At 34.9% G+C, this 10,525-nt stretch overlaps 1 pseudogene; it reads left to right on the top strand.

The window, feature by feature from the left end:
* The first annotated feature begins 740 nt into the window (after window positions 1-740).
* On the top strand, window positions 741-10,525 carry LOC148694546 (uncharacterized; annotated as a pseudogene).

Consider the following 10,525-nt stretch of genomic DNA (forward strand, 5'->3'; position numbering starts at 1 on the left):
TGGAAAAGTTAACGAAAAAGAATATGAATCCAAGCTAAATCATTTTCTTCTTATTTGCTTGCTTTCTACTTTTCTGTTCCTTCAAGTTTTTGTTGATTTAAGTCTTAATTGTGGATATTTTTAGAATTCTATTTTAGGTAGGATTAGGATTTGTAATCTTTAGAATTTGGTTTTCGTATCTTAATTATATTCCTTATAGAATAAGGCATATGTGCCTATATATTATAAATTCTAGAGGATGAATAAAGTAACCAAGCATTTTTAATGATTTTCTTCTTGCCATCAAGAGATTGGTTTCGATCCTAATTACAAATAGTAAACTGCACAATCGGTGTGTTTTTTGCACTTGTGCCGTGTGTGTACATCGCAGTTGTATTGAATTGCAGCGTGTGGGAAGGGGGTTGGTTTTGTTTTGCCGTGTGAAAGTTTGTACTCTTTTATGCTATTTTGTCCGTGTATCGGTGTGTGTTCCCTTTGCAATTGCTATTGTACCCTAATAATAACATACAACGAAAGTACTCGGGCAGGTATTCCAATTGCTGCTTGCTGGTGTAGTTTGTCAAACAGTTGTTTTATTGTGTACCGTTCTCCGTATGAGGATCTTCTTCGAATTCTCTTTGTGAGGATTTAAGAGATATTTTAATCGTGTTCGTTCATCGTAAATCGTGTGATAAGTTTTTGGCAAGTATTATTTTTGTTCAATTTTGAATAAAAAATTTAAAATAATTTCTGACCGCATAATGTACGATGAATGGACACAACTAAAGAATCCTCTGGATCCTCGTAAAGAGATCTGGAAAGGATCCTCGGTCCCGTTCTACTGTGTGTACACCGTGCCCAGTTGCTGTGCCGCAGCAGGTTGGTGACGTGCGTGGTTTGTCTGCCGCCTGGAATTGCAATGATGTGCTGGTGGTGCAGTGTGTTGTTGTGCTGCGTGGATTGGCTGCAATTGTTGTTGTGCCGTTTATTGCTGTCTATAATTACTTTCCGTGTAATCGGTTGACGTTGTTGCAATTGTTGTTTTGTCCTTTGCCGTGCTGTGTTATTTGCAGGACAGTGCTGTGTACGAGTATTCTACTGCAAGTAGGCCTCGTGTGCAGTCGTGTGTGTTATTATAATGGCGATTACGGATTGAATTTTGGATTCCGGTGCAACAGATCATATGATTTAAGACAAACCTTAGTTTCAATCTAAATCCATCCTCATAGAAAGTGTATGGTAATTGCTAATAGTACTATTGCTCATGTTGTTGGAGCATGAACAATGTGTCTTACACCCTCTCTCCTTACATAATTATTTATTGATAGTCATTGTTCCATCACTTATTATATGTACCACAAGTTACTGAATAATTGGATTATGTTGTAGTAATGTATCCTTCATTTTGCTTGCTTCAGGATATTCAAATAAAGGAGATCATTGAGTGTGATACTAAGAAAGATGTGCTATAATATGTGGATGATGTGGTTCCTGGAATAGCTAATTTGGTTCGTGCTTCATGTAATAGTAATCTACAGAAGGTATTGTTGTTGCATCAACGTTTATGGCATGCATCTTGTAAAGTGTTTGGCTTTTATTGTCAAATATTGTAAATGAACCATTACACATGCTCAATCTAGCTTTAGGATATACTCTGATTATGGGCTGTTGTTGCTCGAGGAAATGTTCATGAAGTGGCACATTTCACCTTAAAATGTATGTTCATGCATGTGCATTTCATATTTCTATTTGTGTTGCATTCTGTCTAGTTTGATTGTCTAATCAATTTTGGGTGCTAAATTTCAGATGTCTAGGCACACAGATTAAGACAACCCACATAGGTTGACTGAGACCTTTCTGCTGGTACTCAATTTTTGGTCATTGATCTACCTAGATCAAATATTGTAAATGAACCATTATACATGCTCAATCTAGCTTTAGGATATACTCTGATTATGGGCTGTTGTTGCTAGAGGAAATGTTCATGAAGTGGCACATTTCAGCTCAAAATGTATGTTCATGCATGTGCATTTCATAATGTATGTTCATGCATGTGCATTTCATATTTCTATTTGTGTTGCATTCTGTCTAGTTTGATTGTCTAGTCAATTTTGGGTGTTGAATTTCAGATGTCTAGGCACACAGATTAAGACAGCCCACATGGGTTGACTGAGACCTTTCTGCTGGTAGTCAATTTTTGGTCATTGATTTGCCTAGATCTCTTTTGCAGCCGATAAGTGTTTGTGGGACAAATTGGTTGATGGAAAATCAGATTTCCTTGGGTATATTTGCTTCTAGGGTTGCAGATTGTTTTCTGGGGTTTAGAACTTAGTTTTAGAAAGAGAGGGAGTTGCCTTAAGGGCTTTGAGCTTGCATTTTCTCCATAAATGAAACCCTAACTGCCAAATCTTCCTCATGCATTAAACACCCAATCATTGTCTATTAGGGTAGCATTGTTTTAAGGTTTTGCATTATAGTCTTGGTTTGGTTTTAAGTTTTAAATTTGATTTTAGACCAAGCTTTTGGATTCAAGTTAGATTCTTCCTTCAATTGTTTGACTGCAGAATCTGACTGGTCATTTAAATCTAGATTTCATATGCATATCATAAAATCATATCACATCATTGATTGTGTTGATCTTGGTGCCACATGGTGATGAGCTCAGGAAGAGCTGCCACTTCTTGAAGTTCGAAGGAGTCCATCTTATGTAAGGCAAAGTTGCATAAAGGTAAAGCTACTCCATAGATAGGGATCTAGGAATTAAGCTTGTGTGATCTTTATATGAACCTTTGTTTACACTAGTGGACTGAATTTAGTGGAAAGTCCTTGATTTTTTTACCTAGAGGTGTGTTTTTCCAGCGAAAAATATCTTATGTTCAAGTTCTTGTTATTGTGTCACACATCTCAGTACACATACATGATACATATATCTGTTGAACATTTAAATGGTATGTGCTCACAATCCTGCCCGCTTGACACATTAATAACTTGCAACGAACTGCAGCCTTGTTGACTAGGATGGTTTGTGAGAACAGAAATTGGTAATTAAATATTTGATTTATTGACTAACAAATCTATCTTAGTTGACTAGCGGGTTTGACTAGTCAGTCGAGCAGATTATAATTTTTATTTATAGGATATTTCACCTAATACCAATTTCACATATTTGGGTTATGTAAAACATATTTGACCGGATATGTTAAGTGGTATTTAAGACTTAGAATTGAAGTGTGAAGTCTGTATTTTAGCCAAAAGTCATCATGCTTCATTCCCTTGAAGTATGAATATAAGGTCTTTTCCTTTTGTGCTAGTACACTCTGATGTGTGGGACCTTCCCATGTTAGTAATACTTCGAGAATTAAGTGGTTTGTTACTTTCGTGAATGATTGCACCTCTATAACGTGGTTGTATGTGTTGAAAAATAAAAGTGAGGTTTGTGATGTGCTTCGTTTGTTTCATCAGATGGTTAAAACTTAGTATTCCTCTCTTATTAAAGTTTTACGTTCATACATTAGTAATTAATTCATTTTAATTTCACACATTCATAAAAAATTTATTAATTAAATAAACCGTTAAATGATGACGTGACCAGTGCTAGTACTACATTTATGTTTATGTGGGTCTAAAAAAATATTAAGAAAATTTTAATTAAATAAAATATACTAAAAAGTTAAAACAAATAAAAATTAAAAAAAATAAAGAGTGGGCCCCCATCCCCATGCCTGCCCTGACCTCACTTGTTCTTCACCCTCGCTCAGAACCCAGCCACCGCATTGGCCACCAACTCTTTCTTTTTGGAATCTACAAATTTCATAATTGGGGGTTGTTATTAATGAACAAGTTTCTTCTTCAACAATTTGAAAGCTTGCTGATTATTGTCTCTGAACAAAGATGCAACTGAGAACAAAGCTTCAGGTGATTCAAAAATAAAATGGCCTCTTCTCATGGAATAAGATTCTCTTATCTTCTTCTTTTTCCCCTTATCTTCCCTCCCCTCCTATTTGAACGGTCATGATTAAGCCACGTCAACATCTTATATTAATTTTCTTATAGAGAAAGACATGATGGAAATTATGAGAAAAGAGGATAAAATGGGAGTGGTATATATAATGAAAAGTATGAGAGAAGAGGAGAAAATGGAAATGGTATAGGACGAGAGAGAGTTCTACTTTCACTCCCATCCCCACACCTGCTTCAACCTCCCTCGTTCTTCATCCCCTCCGAACAAGCCCAGAACCCTCTATTTATCTTTCTAGAAATAGAAAAACGGGAATGCATTGACAAACCCTTTTTTGCCCTGTCTGAAATTATGGGTCTGGATAATCCTGATCGTCCTTAATTGTGAGACTGGAATCGCTCCGGTCAAGTTGTTGAAGGAGAGATTAATAGTGGAGTTTTCTAAAACCATTTTCTCAAAACCAATTGGAACTTTTCTAGAGATTTTGTTGTTGCAGAGGTTCAAGTAGCGCAGGTTTTCACCGCCAAAGTCAAAGGGCAGAGTCCCGTTGAGGATATTGAAGGAGAATCATCCAATACTTCAACGAAATTAAACCCAGTTGATAGATTCCTAGAAAAGTAATTACTCCTCAAAGAAATTACAGTGAGGTTTTTGTTAAGAAGTGAGATTTTCTGGGATTTTAAGGCTGGAGATCATGGAGAAGGTAAGTGGGGCTTCTATTTAGGTCATTGGAGAAGAATGACACACCTCGATCCGGAATGTCCACCTGGACTCTGAATCAAGCTATGCTAACCGACACCAGGTGGGTGACGAAGCCATAAAGTGTAGTGACGTGGAAAATGTAAATAAATTTAAACCTAAAAGTGCCTAGATATAAGAGTGTGCTAGTGAGCGGGAATGAACCCATTTCACACGTGATGTCAGAGTATAAGTAAAGTATAGTAGAGTGGATTGAGAATTATACCCTTGAAAAAAACCTCCTATACCAATATTTGCTAAGAATCCTCGTCGACACGAAAGCTCAACTACTAAAACCTGGAGGGGCGAAAAATAAGGGTGAGTGGGCCTAAAAACAAAGCTTTGTAAAAACCTTTTCGAAATCATAATAACCCCTCGCCGTAAAACAAGTACAGTTTCCAAAGATAACATACTACGTATAGTATGAAAATACTTACCATAGCTAGTTCAAAGCTCCAAATTTCAAAGCTCCGTTTAAGAATCAAATAAAAGTTAGGAATGTGATGAATAGAAATATATCAATTAGAAGCCTAGTTGTGACCGGCATTGGTTGGGAAAATGGTCTGAAAGTGGCCTAACGGCCATGGTTTTAGCTTTTTCCAAAAATTTGAGAAATCTTCCCTGAGGTTTTTCTGCACGAAAACACGTTCACTTAGTTGGAGCTATGCCCTAAAAGTCAATCTTTGGAAGAAACCTTTCAGGACAATGTCTGTATGTATAGATAACTCTAATACAACAAAAGGCAAAGTCACTTATTAGAACTATCTCAATGAACGATATATGTCCAAAATTAGTGAGTCCATGGACAATGGATCGATGGAAGAAGTAATCTAAAGATGTTAGATTACAGAGACCTTCTTCATATAACCATAATGTCCAAAAAGGTTCCTAGTCATATGATTGTTAGAGGGACGTTGACAATCCGGATAGACTAGTACGTCCTATGTCTGCTTCAAATGGGAAGGATGGAAAGTCTCAAGCTATTCATGTAGTGACACTAAGACAAGTATGTAGGTGCTCATTAAGGGAATGAGTTCACTGAATACAATCAAACGAGAGTACTTACATGGAGGTCTACTCATATGTCAAGCAAGTAACTCTGCTAGTTGTAATAATGTAAGTAATCATTTGACCTGAGACATCATAGTTGTCTTGGGGATACGTTACTGATCATTTGATAATGAGACGTGACCACATCTCATCTTGGATGTGTTCTATGCATTGTTGCGGTCAGTAATTTATTCTTAGAGGCATGTGAATGATCAACAAGGCATCTATAATCCTCGTTAAGAGAGGAAGAATACTCTAAGATATCATTCAGGAATCTTCGACCGAAGTATCGAGCGTAATGATGGAAGGCATTCCTATACAACTCAATTGAATCATATAACTTGGTATAATCACATTGGGGGTTTGATATTAAGTATCCATACCCTAGTGCTGACTTGTTTCTATTCTTATTTATTTTGTTTTTTTTTTTTTTGGTGGTGTGTTTTTTTGTAGGCATTGTGCAACATTATATGGATTTGGGTCACAAGAATTATAAATGTGTCAATTGTGGTTCATATTTTTTTGTTAAGAGAGTCTCTTAAACAAAGTTGGAAAAAAATTGAACCTGTTTTCACTCTTTGTTGTCAACAAGGAAAAATTAAATTTGACGCTCCAAAACCAACACCAGCTTTTTTAGATTGTTTGCTTGATCCAAATGAATGTCCAAAAAGTATATCATTTCAAGAAAACATTAGGGCTTACAATTCTATATTTTCATTTACTTCAATGGGAGCAAAAGTTGATCACTCAATTAATGATGGATCAAGTCCTTACATTTTTGAGATTAATGGTCAAGTTTGTCATTTGATGGGATCTCTTTTGCCTATTGATAACGAGTGTCCAAAATTTGCTCAGTTATATGTTTATGATACGTATAATGAAGTCCAAAATCGTCTTAGAGCTTTCAATTCTGATGGACAAAATGGAAGACTTGATGCATCAATTGTTCAAGGGTTGATTAAAATGTTTGATCAATCAAACAAGTTAGTCAAACTTTTTCGAACAGTGAGAGATAAATTTGAAATTGATGGTCTTACCAATTTAAGAATGTCTTTATTAGGCAGACAACCAAATGATAGCAAGCAATATGATCAACCAACATGTGATGAAATAGGTGGTTTAATAGTTGGTGATAGAGGTTTGTCTGATTCTAATAGAGACATCATTATAGATTCTAAAAGTGAAGGATTAAAACGTGTTACAAAATTGAATCCAAAATTTATGGCTCTTTAGTATCCTATTCTTTTTCCGTATGGTGAAGATGGGTATAAGCCTGATTTAAAATGGAATGAAAATTATAAAGGGCCAAAAACAAAAAGACAAAGAGTGCTCATGAGAGCTTATATTGCTTATCAAATTTTAAGAAAGAGAACCGTGCTTAACTACATTGTTAAAGGGAGGTAGACATTTCAACAATATTTGGTTGATTCTTATGCAACACTTGAAGAAGATAGGTTGGATTACATTAGGAAAAATAAAAAAAAATAGAGACGTGAAAGTTACAAAGGAATTTATGATGCAATGTCGAGAGGCAATAATGATGCAAATAAATTGGGACAAAAAATTGTGTTGCCTGCTTCATATACAGTAAGTCCTAGATATATGATCAATAATTATCAAGATGCTATCGCTATTTGTAGAGAATGTGGTCATCCTGATTTGTTTATAACATTTACATGTAACGTGAAATGGCCAGAAATTGTAAGAGAATTTGAAAGGAAAAAAAAACCGGGTTTCAAACTTGAGGACATGCCTAATATAATTTCTAGAATATTTAAAATGAAACTTGATCATATGCTTGATTTCATCAAATCTGGAGAACCTTTTGGAAAAGTTGAAGCAAGTGAGTTCTGAAAACTTAATTCTTTTTTATGTAGTCTTTTTTTTTTCTTTGTGAACCTAACTTTTTTTTTTTTCCATTTTTTGTCTTTTGTTATCTCTTTTGGTTCTTTTTGTAAACAGATGTTTGCACAATTGAATTTCAAAAGAGATGTTTACCTCATTCTCATATGCTGATATGGTTGAAACCAAAATTTAAGTGTTATACTGCAACATATATAGATTCTATCATTTTAGCTAAGTTACCAAATAAATTCGTAAATCCTAAACTTTATGAAATTGTAAATCAATTCATGATTATATATATATATATATATATATATATATATATATATATATTCTGATTGCTTAGACAATATATTAATGTTGATTTCCTTTTTTGTGCAAATTAGGTAATCAATCTGTTCAAATACAACCTTTCTTTCTTATTCCCTTTCTTTTGCCTTGCTGCTACTCTTACTCTTCATGACTCACTTAGCTACACAATCAATCATCTACATTGTTTCTTATACTGGAGCATTTGTGTGCCAATCAACGGTATATTAAAAAAAAATTATAATTTATTCTTTTTTCCATAACTGTTTTCCGTTTGGATAAAGTTTTCGCTAACGTTTCTCTTTAGGGGAATTAATTGCTACCAATATATATGCACACTATCTACTTTTTACCTGCTCTTAACACATGATTAATTACTTTTCTGCCTACTAACGAGTTCAGTTGTGCATCCAAAAGTATTATCAAAAGTACTGCCACTAAAACTGTCCCCACTTCGCAAGCTTTGATTGAACCAAAGAACGTCACAACGACAAGGAAATCGTTAAATCTATCTTTGCACCATTTTTAATAATCATTAGATAGATTAAACGGTTCCCCTATTTATATTGTGTTCTTTGTTCAACCAAAACATGTCAACAATATATATATATATATATATATATATATATATATATATATGGGGTTAAAATATCTAGATTCATGCTTTTGGATATCCATCTTAAACCCCTCGATGAACAGCCAAGCAATTTATCATGTGGTTACAGCAGGTCCAAAGAAAAAAGTCTTTATCTATATATTGGTAGCAACGAATTCCTTTGAAGAGGAGAGATGGAAATGATGATGATACTTTAAATAATCAAAGCCCAAACAATTCACCAAATTGCGGCCTTGTATTCTACAAAGAGGCGGAATGACACATATCTGATCCATCTCTGAATATCTTTTCTTACCGTTCTTTCAATGTAGCTTTTCCAATGCCTTAGAAAAAAGTTACATCGCTGTTCACAATTCATATGTCCAGCTTTCGAAAACTAGAAGGTATTCTACCACCCTGCATAATCTAGATATCTATAGTGTGCATAAAATTTGTAACTTCACTTTGGGAAGTTTCTGGTACACAACCAAATCATTTATATAAACAAACTCACATCATTCATCCAAATCCTATACAACTTATGTTACTGATTTGTTCCCGTATTTCTTCATTGTTCATTTCTATTCTCAATATTTTTCCATTCTTCATTGATACATTTTGGTAAAAACTTATTATGTACAACTTTTTTTATAATTTATGTTCTCCATCCTCTCAAACAATCTGATTCAGAAATTGCTTTGTTACAACTGTTTGTAATAAGTTTTGTCTCAATCCTTAACATCATCTTATACCTGATTGTTTCTTTGTTGGTATGTGCTTCTAGGAGCTCTTATTGATTTTTTTTGTCTTCTTTTGTGCATGTGAGAACCATGTACATAGAGTCAGCAATACATGCATAGTTTTTCGTTGTTCTGGAATTTTTATGTTCCTATAATTTTTTTCATGCATTTATGAATTCTAAATAAATGTTAATGTTACAAATAATCATAGTGGATAAAATTATTGGCTTATACACGCTAATGTAACATGGCAGCCTTTGAGCTATTGCCCAAGGATTTTTTTTTTTAACAATGATGTTGTTAAAGCGACTACATGCTCTATCAAGTATGTTTTATATATAGTGTTAGCGTGGGTCATAAAGGGTATGTAAAGATTATGTAGATATTATAGGGGTTTTCTTTTAGGAAGGTTATAGATTGTGTCCCTTTATATATGTTTCCTTGTGTAATTAGGACTGGATGTATATATCTTATACTCGTGAAATAATAAAGATTAATTCCTGCCGTATAATTTCAACTTGGCATCCGAGCCTGGTGTGCTGTAACCCTAATTCCTAAAAAAAAAAAAAAAAAAAAAAAAAAAAAAAAAGAAGAAAAAAAATCCATCGTGCTGCTACTGCTGTGATTCTGCAAGGGTTGTGTGGTTTATGCTCTTGCCGTGCCTTTGTTGTTGTGTTGCAGTGAAGGCAGCAGTTGTCAGGTTTGTGAGACATGCTGCGTTGTTGTGAGTAACATATTAGGAAGATGGTGAACGTTGAAAATGGGAGCTCGGGGTAGAAGCCTGGAGTTGGTGTTGGTGGTCCAACCAACAATTCTGTTCTGAACTCTGTGGTAATCTAGAATGATGTCTCGGTAGTGCCAAGTGAGATGAAACTTAACAGATCAAACTATCCTCTTTGGTCCAAAGTATTAGAGATACATATCGCAAGACGTGGTAAGAAGGGTTTCGTGACAGGGAGCATCAAGGAACCTAGTGAAGATAGTATTGAGTTTGAGATATGGGAGACTGGGAATGCAATTGTGAAGGGATGGTTGATTAATTCCATGGAGTCGGCTATCATGAGTTTTTTCATTCACATTCGTACTACTATAGAAGTGTGGGAGGAGGTTGCTCAAACGTACTATGATGACTCTGATATCTCTCAAATTTATGAGTTGAAGGTTAAGTCATTTCGACTTCGTCAGGAGGGGCGTTCGGTTGGTATGTACTATGCTGATCTCAAATCCGTGTGGCAGGAGTTGGATCAACGAAGGCCAATTAAGATGGAGTGTGCTCAAGATTTGAAGACGCTAAGAGAGGAGCTGGACTGA

This window comes from Pyrus communis, chromosome 9, assembly GCF_041283825.1.
Source record: "Pyrus communis isolate YQ-2024b chromosome 9, ASM4128382v1, whole genome shotgun sequence".
Taxonomy (NCBI): Eukaryota; Viridiplantae; Streptophyta; class Magnoliopsida; order Rosales; family Rosaceae; genus Pyrus; species Pyrus communis.